General features: G+C 39.5%; 1 protein-coding gene across 1 annotated transcript in view; it reads right to left on the bottom strand.

Annotated features, from left to right (window-relative positions):
- Positions 1–15,298, bottom strand: part of MTUS2 (microtubule associated scaffold protein 2) — a 256,506-nt gene that overhangs the window by 172,684 nt on the left and 68,524 nt on the right. The window contains exon 3 of the mRNA XM_031065999.1: positions 5,258–5,401. The gene's annotated coding sequence lies outside the window, so the exon portion shown is untranslated. The remainder of the gene's footprint in view (positions 1–5,257; positions 5,402–15,298) is intronic.

Consider the following 15,298-nt stretch of genomic DNA (forward strand, 5'->3'; position numbering starts at 1 on the left):
AAGTGTCAGAGAAACAGGACAAGAAATTCCCTCTGTTTGACATCTGTGACATTTTTGTCAGTGAATTATTACTGCCAGAAAATTATAGTGCCTATTTTCTTCATTATGTTAAATTAATCGTTCTCCCATACAGACATACAGACAAGAATAGACTCAACTGCTCAAATTCACTTTGGTGGAGCAACTAAAAGTTTTAGGCTAGTTACTGGCACGATGGTGTGAGAGCAAGAAATGGCCTTGACTCTGTGCAAGTGCTGCTCAGCAATAAAGAAAACATCCCTGAATTATGAACACTGTTTCCAGCACAAATTCGAAACACAGTACCACATTAGCTGCTGTAAAGAAAAATATTCAAGCCAAAACCAGCACACAAAATTATGTTAAAACTTCTTTTATTCTGCCTGAATCAGCAGCACATTGCTTCAATTAAACCCTACATCCTAACAGAGTAACAAATTCCATGCTCTAAGGGTAATTACACACGTTACTGAAACAGAGGTCTTTTCTATCAGGAAAATAAGCAGAAAATCAAAAAGAATTGAAGAAATAAGGCAGATCATTTCAATCTGTAAGAAGGAGAAAAAATTGTACTACAACCAACTCTACCACTTGCAAAATGTGTACCTTAAGCTGAATAAATATGTAAGGATGACTAATGAGTAATGCTGCAAGAATGCACAGCTGGACACTGCCAGGCTTTGGTCTGAGCTGCAGCAGGGCAGTCATAACACCCACCTGCCCTTACCCCCTTCACTTATATGGGGAACATTAAAAATAAAGGACTGCTCTTCAAAGCAGAGAACTTACCTATGACGCCAATATAGCACCATCTACCTTCAGGAAGTCTGTGGGACTGTGCCTTTCATTCTCCCAAAGTAAAGAAGTCTCAGTGATCCAAAGTTGCCATTTTTTTTCTTTCTTAGTTCCTTCAGCACCCCAGAAAAATTTTTCTAAATAAAATGTCTACTCTTGGCTTCCTTCAACCTCATAATCCACAGTGCACCAGCAGCCAAGTAGTCAGCAATATTCCCTCATTGTGTCCTTAACTGAAAAGATACTGTAGATGTTTGGAAACAGTTACAAAAGAAGACAGCCCTGGGAAACAGCAGACAACAATTTACCTACATGCTCTCAAAGAACTACAGAAGGAATGTATTTGGACTAACTACTGTATTTTCAAATTCATTCTGAGTACTTTTAATACACATAAAAGTATTTTAGAATGTTAGGCAGATCACAATACAACCCTCAGAAGCAGAAATGTTGCACTAATGGGAAAACTAAAAGATTGCTTTTCCTTGAAACTGCAGAGATCCGCATGTCATGTACAGCTCTGAGCATGTCAATGTTTCAGTAAGAAATTGCAGGTCATCAAGAAAAACACAAGATAAATGCTTAGTAGGAAAGCAGTATCCCATAATTAACCTCTGCATGCCAGTAAGGTTCATCAAACATTGTACTTAAATTTCATAAGGAGACATGGAACTATTATTAGATGTTTTTAAGAACATTTTAGACAAACCGTAGAAATTATGCAATTCTAGATTATCTTGCCTTGAAGAAGAGGAATGGATAACGTGACCTCCCTCCCAATCTTCTTCAGTAACTTATGTGTGAAACTTTGGGAAAAAGCAATAAAAGAAACTAATTTATGCAACATGGATAAATAATGACTATGGGAACTATAAACTCCTGTCCAGCAAATGCTTCCATAATGCTGAATTTTACTATCTTAAGTCATCTTACAGATGTCAAGGGGATGACTCAGAGCAGTAAAATTATGGATATGCCACAGTGTTTGCACTGTGAGTACAATAACTCTCACTTCTGTACAGCATGAGGAAAGATGACCGTTCACACTTCTATGCTGCCTCTTCGAGAGCTTCCAGATAAAAATAATTAATCTCTGGAAACATCTGGCTAGAGAAGAGCTCTGGTAGTTTGTACAAGAAACACTTGCAGGATTCTGGACGTAGAAAAAGTGATGGGGCAATGAATCAGTAAGTTTGTAATGCATTCGTACATTCATTTGGAGGGTATGGAGATGGAATAAGAATGATCTAGCATCAGAAGCTCCCACTTTTGCAGTCAGGATGTCTTGACACCAAATGTTTTAGCATACTGGCACATTCTTAACAAGATCTATAAAGAGACCTTAATATTGTCAGTCTCAAAATGAAGTGTTTTTGTTCAATATTACAGGATGCTTCTATACAGTTAACAAATGTATGAGTCTATGATGATTTGTGGATATAAATCCAATCATATGCCATGTCGGGGAGTATTTCTCAGTATGGGATCTCTTAGAGCTGATCTGCCTCTGGCCAAAGCACAGATAGTAGCATGATCCCTAGACAGAGCACTAGGGATCTTCTTGGAATGCTTACACAAAGGGAGTGATAAAGGCTGTTAAATCACACCTGGTTTGTCTTCACTGGACTAATATGCACTATGTCAGATAACCACTCTAATACCTTTGATGTAATTGCTTAGAGGGTTGGATCTGAAAAAGAAATAGCAGTTAAGCTGGTCTGTCTAACATACAATACTCCTAAAGTAACACTATTGGTGGTAATAGGAAGAAAATGAGGAAAGGAAAATTAAAGTGAAATGAACATTTCTCCTGCTGTGACTCAGTCCTGCACCATGAGCTTTACTAGGGGCATTTTTTCTGCCTCGAATGGCACAGGATCAAGCCTATTGCTATAATCATTAAAAAGTGATTAAAAGAGAGTACTGAAAAATAAACATCTTGAAACTATTGCCCTCATGCTACAAAATGGATTATATATGGAGCTTGCTCATTCAGTCTCATTGTTTACTTACAGTAACTTACACAAGGCAATAAGGGAATACAAATATCCAAAAGCACAACGGAGGAATGAAAATATCCCCTTGCCAGGAGTAACAGAAAAGAAGCAGGGTGCCTCTTGGGTATTCCACTCTTCTGAAAGTGAATTAACTTTCAAGAAAGTTTCCACGGGTTAACTGACAATGATGGCAGTAAATACAATACAAAAACTGCAAGAGTGCCTTTCTAATAATTGTGTGGTTTGTCTTCTTTTATTTGGCAAAGTGTCTAAATACCGTGGTGGCATTATATTAAGTTATCTCACAAAAGACCCAATCAGCTAATGTACCATTGCTGGGCTTTAGAAAACATAATGAAGACCTATTTATAGATAGCTTCTCTGTGTTCAGTGCTTTGGGCTTTTTATTCTTTCAAGGAAGGAAAGCTGTTGCCAAAAACTACATGCTAGTATCATTTGGCAAACTTTCTGTAGCGTTATCTGATCTGCAGAGACATTAAATCTGTACTGCAAATACACATTCAACAACTTATTAGAAGGTGGAATTTGTGGCCTATTACACAAACACATATACAGTTGATAAGCCATCATAGAACAGCTGTTGTGGAGATATTTCCCCATAATTCAATCAATACAAGCAACATATATGCAGCTGACATCTTACTGAAAAATCTTGGAAAGCCTGCTGACAGAAGTGGGTGCACACAAACATTAGCTACGCTGCCATTCTCACATACCTTTGTCCCCCTTTGCTTTTTTTTGCACTCAAAAGCTGCATCTTACACTAACTATAGGCTGCATTTTAAAAAGGGACTGCTTACGTAGGAGCTTTAGCATCTGAATCACTATACACCAGGTAATTTTAGATGTAGGGAACAGCCATGTGAAAGGTTTTCTTCCCTTGTTTGTGCATAAAGTTTAAATAATTAAAATACATTTTCAGGAACGACACACTAGATGGTAAATTTCAGCCCAGATGCAGATTTTTTTTTCTTAATGAATGAAAAGAAATAACTTACAGAAGGATTGTTTTAAGACAGGAGAGTTTTTGGAAAAATAAACAGTGACAGACTCTTCCCTGTACAACAGCAGTGGGCATTGCCATAATGTAAACGCAGGATGCTACAAGATGTGGGGACACTTCTGCAGATCTTAAATCCATGCAAAACCTACCCAAGACTTTAATTACTTCCTCTGTAATACATGTATACCTAATCATGTTTCAACTTTCATCTTCTCTCCTTCCTCTCCCATAGTCTTGACATCTAATGTTCTGTTCAAACTACAAGCATGCAGAAAATGCTTTTATCATATCCTTGGGGAAAGTGCAAAGCATCAATAAGATAACAAAGTCTCTACAATATCTATCCTCTTTATTAACTGAAAAATGCCAGCCAGTTTCATATGTTGCAGGAGTAGGCAAAAAAAACTAGTGGTGTGAGAGCATAAGGAGTCAGATGGTCTCTGATCCAATTTCTGCTATGTGATCTGAAGTCTGTGCTCCTATCACAGACATGAAAGCAAAGACATGCAACTGCACTGAAATGCAATCAAAATTTTTCTGCACTTTGGTCTTCCTGCAAATACTCACATTTTTAGGATGTTCTTTAAAGTTACATGATTCAGCAAGGACATTTTTTGCTAAAACACGAGGCTCACAAAAACAATGACCAGCAACAGATTTCAGAATTGACAAGTTACGTGTGTTAGGGCATTATTGATTTTGATTTTTGATTCTGTGAATTGATTTCTAGGATGAAGGGAATATTAGATCATAGAGACCATAGTATTTGATCATGCAGTTGAATCTTGGGTATTCAAAGGCATTGTGTGTTGACACCAAAAATCTGAATAAATTAAAGGATTTCAGTGCCTGAGAAGCCAGGCACAGACATGCAAGATGAAGGTATAAGAAGGCCTGAGACCCATGCACAGCGGGGAGCTGATGTGCTACTTGCACCAACAATGGTCCAGGCCAGCAGTGATGCCCCCTGATACAGCAAAAAAATGATAAGGTCTCTTGTCTTTGCTAATTTCTTCCCAGTCTTAAATCTGTTCAGGATTTGGAAGCTGAGCATCTTAACAAAGGTTCATCATCCAAGTAATTAAGAAATGATTGTTTGTACCTCTTATCTCTGTTACTCAGAGACATGTTACCAGTGTTTCATCCCCAGTTGTTTAGAGAATGCAAAAAATCCCACAAGCTAAAGTGACCCTGCATTCCTCCCTCCTAATTCCCTATCAAATATAAATAAATCCAAAAAACATTTGGTAAATTGCATGTTAGAATAAAAATACCACCAGATTAGTAAAGGCCACTAGCAGAAGTCCTGCATCATAATTGCATCAAGAGATTTTAAATTCTAAGCTATTACACTCACATACTTGTATATTGCTACTTGGGAATGGGTCAACACCTCAGTGATCAGAGAACACTTGGGAATTACCTGATTTTGTCTTGCTCTTACTTAATGATTGCAGTGAGGACAGTGGAAGAAGCCATGTGTGAGCAGCCTTGATGTAAACACAGCAGCTAAAAGCCCTGGGTAAGGCAGGACTCACATGAAGTTCAAATTTGTCTTTTTCAAACCCTGTGTAATGAAGAGAATTTAATGAGTAGTTCAGTAAAGATCTGCAGATAAACATGCACCCAAATCAAGCACGACAATAATTTCCAGTGACAGATGAATTTATACTAAGTGAAATTTCTTAAGAGGAACTTTGGGAATAAAATACCTACATTTATTAACAATAAACAGATATAAACTGTCCTGGCTTTAGCTGAAAGACTACACTGTGGGAAGCACATGTGAGTTCTTCTATAGAGCAGCTCTTATCACGAAAAGGAGTCTCTTTGTATCAGGTTTTGCATATAAAAAGAGATTATCAGTGAAAATTATCCTATGTGAACCATGTAACTTTGTTTACACAGAATGTCCCCTTTAATTTTTTTTATAATGAATGGTATTTCAAATTCATCATGTCAGATGAAGATACAACAATTATACCTTTCAACTGCAATTACTGCTATTTGTGCAAATGTTTTCCACCCCTTTGGTTTAGCTCTATTGTTGTATGAGTTACACTGGCAAGAATTTTTCCAAACAACAAAAATGCCCCTTTGACACCTCACTTTTTTCATAAAATACCATCATTTATGTTCTCATAGCACAGCTCTCTTGGTGAAATTACATACTTCAAATCAAAAAGGATATTAAAGGTTTAACAAAAAGAAAAAGGAAAGAAAGGGGTATGATAGCACTTCAGCCAACACCTAGACTAAAAATACACATGGTTAGAAATGTTCCTGGGCAGTGGGGACAGCTGGCTTGAAATGGCTCATCAATCCATCTTTATCCTTCCAAAAATTATTATCCCCCAAAGGAGGATGGATAATTGTAACTGTATCTTTGAGCGTTCAAACACTGGAGATATTCTAAGGAAATGTTTGGGAGAATATTAACCTTCATGGACCAAAGTTATGCTGCCAGCCACTCCAAAGATCTAACATGGAGGAGATCAATGAGTGTTCAGGAAGGCTCTCTGTTTAGTTTGTCTGCATGGATGTGGCTGGGGGAAATACAAGAAAATGTAGCTGATGAAACTGTAACTTTATGCAATCCTGTAGAGAGCCTCACCATATTCCCAGACTCCAAATCCCAATGAAATAACCCTGAAAGGCAGGAATCAACCATTGAATAGTAATGGCTTACTACTCATGAAGCGCTTTTTCTCTGGTTTTTTGACTTTTCGCTCTGGAAAAGAGCTTATGTACAAAACACCCCAGTAAAAATACAACCATACAAAAATACTTCATTTACATGGTATTTGCAGCTTCAAATTTAAAAACAACCATTTATAGTCAGTGGAATCCCCCAGAGTGCAACTGAGTCTCTTCTGGGCCATTTCTCACATGGTACCAAAGCCAGAGTCAAACCCTGTCAGGAGGAGAGGCAGTGCCTGGAGCACCCATTACTTTTTGCATCAAAATGTCTTTTTCTGCCCAACTGCCTAGAGCACTGTGCAGGACAGGCTTTCATCCTCCAGATGCTCCTGAACCTTGCACAAGTTCCTGGCAAGAAATCATAGAATACCTGGAATTGCAAAGGACTCACTAGCATCCTTGAGTCCAATTCCTGGCCCTGCACAGGACACTTCAAGAGTTGCACCACGTTCTTGAGAGCATTGTTCAAAAGATTCTTGACTTCTATCAGTGTTGGTTCCATGACCATTTCCTTGGTCATGGACCATTTCCTTGGGGAGCCTGTGCCCAGCCACCCTCTGGGTGAGGAACCTTTTCCTGATATCCAGCCTAAATCTCCCCTGAAGCAGCTTCAGGCCATTATCTCAGGTTCTGCCTCTGGGTACCAGAGAGAAGAGATTAGTGCCTGAATGTTCACAGCAAAACATCTGCTGCCTTTAAGAGAACAGGTTTTCATCCCTTTGGGGTTAATAATGTGGATCAATTTTTTCAATCAAAATAATACCATCACCTCATCAAAATTCTATACATTTTTGGCAGGAAAGTTTCTACCTTGTTTTTTTTAAGTAGAGATGAGAATAAGGAAGTTATGACAATGTAAGTCTAATTCTGAAAAAGCATTTTTAAAAAGCATTTTTTTTTTAATCTAATTTTTTGGGGTTTTTTTCTCTCTCCCTTTTTTTTTTTTTTTTTTTTTTTTACATTATCCCCATAACCCAGTCTATAGTTTTTGGCCTTTTTACTTGACATTTCAGGACAAAAGGGTCCAAGTCAGCCAGCATAAAGCCACACCATGACCTACAAAGAAAGTGCAAAGCCTGTACTAATAAGCCTCTTCCCACAACGGATGCAAGGACAACATCAGAGTGCTGAAGAATATTTGCAGAGACAGCAGAAGGAAAGCTGAGAGAAAGCAGGAAGGCAGGAAACAGTTCATCAATCTTAATGGATAATGAGATTATTTTAAAAAAATGAAAGAGAAGAAGTGTTGAGAAATCCATTATTTGCAATGAAAGGACAAATAAAAGTAAAAGAAACTGGAAAGGGCTGATAACCAGGAAGATGACAGGGAAGTACAATCATAGAAGAGAAGGAAATTGCATCCACTTGCAAATAACAATTCTTGCCTTTCTCAGGTAGAACTGTCACTCACCGAAAACCCTTTGGATTTTGGAGAAGTTGAAAAAAATGAAAGAAAACCACAGTGTATACAATCAAGACTTAAGAAGCCAATAAAGTCAGGCTGAATAACTCCCTGTTACACACTGTTTCCCAGCGTTTTGCTAAAAAGGACGCTCTGGAGCAACCACATTCTGTTCTCATCTGATCTAGATACTGAGAAATTCTTCCCTCTCCTTGCTCTCTCTCAGACTTCTCTTGCATTAATTAATTTTCTTTGCAATAAGATCCAGACTATGACCCTTGCACCTACCTGGAAGCCTAAGGAGAGAGCTGCTCATCTCAGAGAGGTCCCCAGTGGGTTGGGGAGCATCTGTCTGCCCTGACACACAATGAACCAACCTCCGTCATTTTCTCCACCAGCTCCCAGCCAGCCTGGCCTAGCCCTGACCTCCTTGGCAAGAGGAATATTACACTCAGCCAAGTCCTGGCTTAGCCCAATCCCTGTTTGATCAGCGGAAGATTACATTAGGAGCTGGGAGCTTTGCTATCTGAATGCAGCATGTGAGAATTCAGGCTGGCTTCTGCCTTCCTGCTGTAATTACCTGATAATCACCATCAGCACACACACCTTCCACAGGCACCTCCCCTGCAAAGGGTCCAAAGCTCTCCTGCCATCAGCCCTTTCCCTGTCCTTGGAAAAGGGATCACTGGGTGAGGAATTGTGGCATGAGGCCATTGTCCTTATCACATACAGGGGGACGTTTTTTGAGAAATACAAATGCAAACAAAGTGATTAGCCATGGCTGTGCCCTACAGAAATAAAACTGCTTCCTTCTGATAAGCAAAGTAACTGTTTTGAATGTGACTTCACCTTATTCTGTGCTGCTGCTCAAATCAGGGATGTTATCTTGGAGACAAGGACAATAATGAAAATAATGTATTTCCATGACTTCCATGGTATCAATGTTATCTTGCTTAAAACCAGAAAGTTTTACAAGAGAAAGTCTGATGTCACATCTGGCACTGGTGGCATCAGCCGTGCTCAGGTCTGTCCTTGTTCCCGCACTTACTTTCTGTGGCAGTCAGTCAGCTCACAACACTTTTGTCTTGCCCTCATGGATTTGTAACACAACAGCTCAAACCTGAACACTCAACAGCTGGAATCTCTGGAATCATAAAGGAATTGCAAGTTTCTGATGCGATGCAGCCAAAACAAAGGCAAATGGAATATTAGGGAAGCTTTTTAAACACAGACTCACAAATTTAGGTGTCCCTGTATAAAGCATTGGTGAGATAGCAAGTGACCCAATTGGCAAGCCACGTTCAATGCAATATGCAGATAATGACATTTAAGGTAACTGAGGGAAATATAAACCTCTTTAGGGAGAAGAGCAAAGAAAATGTGGCTTGTTTAGTCTAGTCAAACAAAAGTAGAGACAGGCTGATCTCTCCCTCTCTAGGGGAGCATAAGGGAATTAATCTAAGAAAAAATAGTATGAGAATGATACATGAGAGAAGATATTTAAATTTGGGTCATAAAAACAAGTGAGTACAACATGGCAGTCAATACAGCTAGGTAGAAAATAGAAGACAATTCCCAGCCTTTACAGCAGAGACTTTTGCTGTCTAGGTATTTCTAAAACATAGGATGAGCAAATTCCGGAGGGATTAGATGATGTGAAACTTGTGGCAGGTGGTGCAGAACTCATGGACCAGAAAGTGCCCTCCAGGTAGGTGTCATAGTGAAGCTCTACTAAGAAAAAGAAGATTTGATCCTGCTATTGGGAGTCCTTGCCTATCAACAATCACAAACCTGCACACACAGCTCTGATAAGAGCAGGGCTCTTGGCAGAGCTGCATCCATTTGGGAGCTCTTGTACAGCCAGTACACAGATCCCTTGAACATCTTAGCAAGGCTCAGATTTGGATTCCCTGTCCACACAGAGTCAATCTGCAGCTAAGCAAACACATTGTTATGATCCTTCTCCATTATCAGAAACAATTATTTCCTGCAAGAAGTCATTCCATTTTCTTTTCAGTCCTACTTGGCACACAAAAAGATCAAAGCAATGTATTTAAGCAGAGAAAATTTGGAAAGAAGTCTAATCTCATTAATTTGGAGAGACCTCAGAGATCAACTGTGACATAACCAATCCAAGATAGAAGAATGCAATAAAATACATTACAGATATTTCACTTAGAAGTATAGATTAGTGAGGAGGTATTATTTGAAATGTCGCAGCACAATGTTAGGGTTGGGGGAAATGGAGAGATTTCCTTAATCTTTAGTGATACAGGCCTTGCTCATTCCTGGCTCCACCTCAGTATTTGTTAAAAAGAGTAAACTGAAGGTGTGCCAAGTAATTTATAAGAGCAGATTCTTTATTGCTTTAGCACCTTTGAATTCATTATTGGGGACTGAGTCACACACTGCAGATTTCTTTCACCTGCTTGATTAGCATGGGCCACTAAGGACATCCAAGAAAAAAACAGAATGAAGCATAAAATCAAATTACAAAAAGCACAGACATGTATACTCCATTTCTTTTTGATTCATGGTGAGTTCCCCACAGACTTTTCTCTCCTATTTTGCCCCTCACTTGCCCTGTGTGTTTAACTTGTTTGACTTTTTTTTAGTAAACGTCTGTTCAAGACTCGCCAAAAGACTGTGGTATTTGGTCAAAGACTGTACAAAGCCGTCTGTACACTCCTTGTACTTCCCACAGCAAGGTCCTGTTCTCATCTGGATGCTCTGTGAGGTAATGTAATATAAATAGCAGCTGGAAAGTTAAGACAGAGCACTCAAACCTCACATCCAGCCTACTCCCTTTCCACAGACATAGCTCAGACACACAGGGCACCGTCATGCTGTGAGGGAGCAACAGATTTAAATCATCTGTAATGATTTAAAATCATGATGATAAATCAGGTTTATCCTGTCTAATGCTCTGTCATTCAGCTATTCAGTGGAAAGACATTTTGTACTACATATCTCAGGGTCATTTCAATTTTTCTACCCTTACATGTTGCTTAAGCCAATCCAAGCTGCTGTGACAACAGGCTTGTCCTGTATTGAAAGGAAAAACGCTTAGAGAATCTGGAGCAATGAACAAATGTGAAAAAGAGCCCCAATCCTGTAATCCAGAGAAGGAGCACCAGGCAGATGTTTGTGTGAGAAAAGGGGTCACCAGAGCACAGAGCACGAAGAAGTGAGATGATGAAAAATACTGTTGGAAACTGTGTGGATGGGGACCTTAGACTAAAATCAGCATTGGTACTAAAGCTGTTTATTATTAGCTCATGTCCTATCTGCATTAACCTGCAACAAGCTATCCTTTGCTTTCATATTGGTAAAAGTGACTAGAATCATGATCTAGGATTTGATTTACTTGTGACCCATCACTCACAACACATAGCAGCAGATTGTCTTAGTTATGTTTAAGACTGAAATCTCAATTGGCAATCTCCCAACCAGTCCAGTCTATTCCCTATTCCATCAGGATCCATCAGGAGCTGCAATTGACTGCTGCTGTTAAGTCTGTTGCTATTAAGGCCAGCGTTTGTAGAGTAAGGGCTGTGATGAGAGGCTGGACTCATCTCACCTTTCTACGAGCATCTACAGCTGAACTAGTCACCTTAAGTACCTTTCACAAACAATAGAGAAAATTAAGTATTTCCAGGGCATGATTCATTTAACTCATTCCATGTACCTAGCTCAGACTGAAATGAGTTGATTTTCTCTGCTGAGCTAAATGCTGCCTGAACCACGCCTGCTGTCTGTGGTTCAGACCTAGACACCTGCAGTGCAATCTCTGCATCTGGCCAGGGTCTCAGGCTTGGGGGTCTGAACTCTGGTCTCTGGACTCCAGCCAGTGTTAGTGAAGGGCAAATCCCTTCATCTCTGTAGAACAGTTTCTTTCCAACAAACTTTTGCTGCCCAGGATGTAAGCATTGCGTTTAAGCAAGTCATACAAACATGCAACCTGCTGAGAGAAGAAGGCTCTTCTTGATGGAAATTCAAGTTAAACTTGTGTCCTGAATCATCTTGACTCTTTAATATGGTTAAACTCAGGTAAATCTTGGCTCCCTGTTTTGCAACAGTATTTCCTACAGTTAGAATGCTGGATCCTATGGGCAGGGCTCTGGAAAAGCCTTTGAAAAACAGGTTTGACTCCTTCAAGGAAAACCACCAACCAGGCTCCTGGTAGCTGAATGTAAATCAGGCAAACAGTCTGCTTTGTAAAAGTACTCATCTTCTTGCAGTTCAAGAGTTTGTCTTCTGTTGCAGAGGTGACTCAGCTTGTATGTTACCCACTCTGGACTTAAAGCCACACAGAGGTTTTAACAGATTCTCTGGGAAGCCACGCACTGGGAACAGGGAGCTGCTGCACCAGCAACAGCTCTGATTCTCTGGGTCATCACTAACAGACCTGTCAGCATCATTCTGGCACTACAGCACAGGTGTCCTCACTGGGGTAGGATTGCCTCTTCAGTCAGAGTCAGGGTTAAGCAGACACTGTATTAAGAGGCAACTTTTGAGTTACGCTGTGCTAGAGCTCTAAGAGACTCATGCAAATAAGGAAAACCTCTGCCAAATGCAAAGGTAACAAAAGGGAAAGAAGACAGGTTTTATTTGGCCATTCATAAGAGGTTTCTAGGTTGACTGCAGCAGTCATTGTGATAAGAAACAGTGAGTGACTGTACCCCTGAAGCAATTTAATAATCTAAGATACTGAGTTCAGTAGTCTCATCTTACCTGTTCCTTTCTCAATTATGAGAAATGATGTTTTTTCTTGAAAAGTTATGTACTAACTTTGGGGTTTGGGTTGGGTGATACTTCTGAGAGCAGTGAGCAAAATCCATAGCTTTCTCCCAAGCAAGAACACCCTTCTCCCTCAGGACAGCAACACTGCTTCATTTACAAGGTGCTTCTTGCTACCCCATAAACCTTACCTTTCCCATTTCATCCTACTCAACTTTCACAAATTCTGCTACTTTCCTCTGTTTCTGCCCTCAGAGTATAAAAGTACTTATATTTCCACACAGTCATCCACCCCAAAACCACTTTTATCTTATATAAACTCCCCAGTGTTCTTTAAACTCTTTGATGCCTTTTTTTTCTCTCAGAAGGGATAACATGATGTTTCTTCCCTCTCTGAGGTTCCACCAGAGATTTTCTTTTTATCAATGAATATAGGTCAGCGAATTTAGACCATATGTGTTGCTCCACTGGGTGATTGTTCCATTTTTCAGTAAATAAGGCAGGACATCTGTCTAAACAACACAAAAACCTAGAGGGGTTTGTCATATCAGACTGCCTTTATACACCTGAAGTGTTAAAAGACCTTGAAGACTCAGTAACACCAAAGGTCAAAGAGAACCTATGGGCATTTTAATCTGAAATTATTCTTAATAAGAGCTCTGTAGATAAATCAGTGTAAAAGGAACAGTTCTTTGATTGGATGTGGAATTACACCAGAATTCTATGTTGGGATGAAAATCATCATTAATCAGAATCTAGTTAAGCCATGAAAGAAAACCACAGCTGAAACTTTAGTATTTCCAATATTTTGAAACCAGGGATATTTCTATTATTATTTTAACATTTCTGATGGTTACATTGATTACATTGACATATTTGATTAAATTATTGACATGTCTCCATATGCATGGATAACCAATGCTGTATTTTTCATATGCTCATTACAACAAAATAAATAGTATACCTTCGTTACAAGGTATAAAAAAAATATGTCACAGTAACTTCTCTTAAGAAGAAAACATAGAGAAGTTAATCAATGCATAAGAGTCTTACGCTCCATTTAAACTACAGTGCCTGAGAGCAGTCACACCTAGAATACAACCCACAGAGCATATTGTTAGTAAGCAGACTTTGACAAGCTTTGAGAGGAAAACTGTGTTTAAAAAAATAGATTGTTTTAACACCTTCTATTAACATTCACTTAATCCAGGCTCTTAAATCTGAAAATGGAAAAGTCTCCAGAAAGTTCTGAAATAAATACTAGGGTATACACAGATGGTGATGTTGGGGCAGAACGCCAGCACACAGAATCGCAACGTTCGGCAAATCACAGGCAAAATAATTAATGGCATTTCTAGCAGCAAAACACCCTGCAAACATACACACTGCCTCATGGAGTACTTGTCAGCAGTATTAATCTGGGAAATAATTAGTCCCTGTAAAGTTCTTTCACTCTCTTTCACCAGATGGCCATGCAAGATCGTCAGCTAAAATCCTGCTGTTTCAGCACTGGAGGAAATGCCAAGGAGTGATGCTTTATGCTACCCTGTGCAAGGTCTGGGCACACTACACTGTGCTCATGGTTTTGTTCCCCCAGGTACTGCATAGCAGCACAACATGCTTCACAAATCCCACCAGATCATTTTCCGAGTGTCACTGCCAAGCGTGCTTCACACCCCAACATTTGCAAGCCACTCTGCAGAAAGTTCTGCCATCTGCCAAAACACAGGACCTCTCCAAATGGAATTAGATCAGAATTTGTATATTTAGAAACAAGATCAATTCCAGAAGAGACAGCATAAAAAAAGAAAAATGTTAACAGTAGCTCACAGTTACAGTGGCCATTCAATCACGTAGAAGCTCCAGCTTGACAACCAACTAACCTTTACTTTATCACTTGACTTCGTTATCGAGCAGACATTTAAGGCACTTCCCAGTGACATATTAACTGTTCCCACAAATATCCCATAGTGGTTTTCTCTGCACAGGCTTTATGTATATCAGCTACTGATTTGATGGCAGCCTGGTAACATAGGAGCATACAGCTGGGGTAGGGCTATCCAGCAGAAATGCATTCACTGGCCTAGAATCACACGCAAGCACTGGAATATGAAAACATACCTTCTGTTTTGTTTGGGGTCCCTGTATCCTAGAGCTAGCTCCAAGACTCTGGAAGTCAGAGAAGAATAGTCTTTTCTTAGAAACTCAAGACCTGCTCAAAGACATGGATTACTGGGTACGACATTGGACAACGTCTGTAAGACTCATAAGCAGCAGCACAGGGAATTCTGGAAAGTTAACACTTCTCCTTTGAACAAGGAGCAGTGACTCTGATTTGGCTGACTAGGGGAAAAAGAAAACAAAATAGGGCTCTGAGCAGCACTGCGGTGGCTGTAGCTGAGGCAGAATTTCCATTTCAAAGCCTGGTTTTCCATGTCCTACTTCTCCCTTATAAATACAAGCTGCAAGTTAAAACTTGGCCCAAAGAGTTCACCTGTCACGTTTAGGAATTAAAGACTGAATCAATTCGCTAAAAAAAAATTGAAAAAAGGAAAAAGGATACTATTGTGAGTACAAATATATTTACAAAAAAATCTGCTGGTTTTTTTTGGGAAGCCTGTA

Source organism: Geospiza fortis, unplaced genomic scaffold (genome assembly GCF_000277835.1).
Source record: "Geospiza fortis unplaced genomic scaffold, GeoFor_1.0 scaffold16, whole genome shotgun sequence".
Classification (NCBI taxonomy): Eukaryota; Metazoa; Chordata; class Aves; order Passeriformes; family Thraupidae; genus Geospiza; species Geospiza fortis.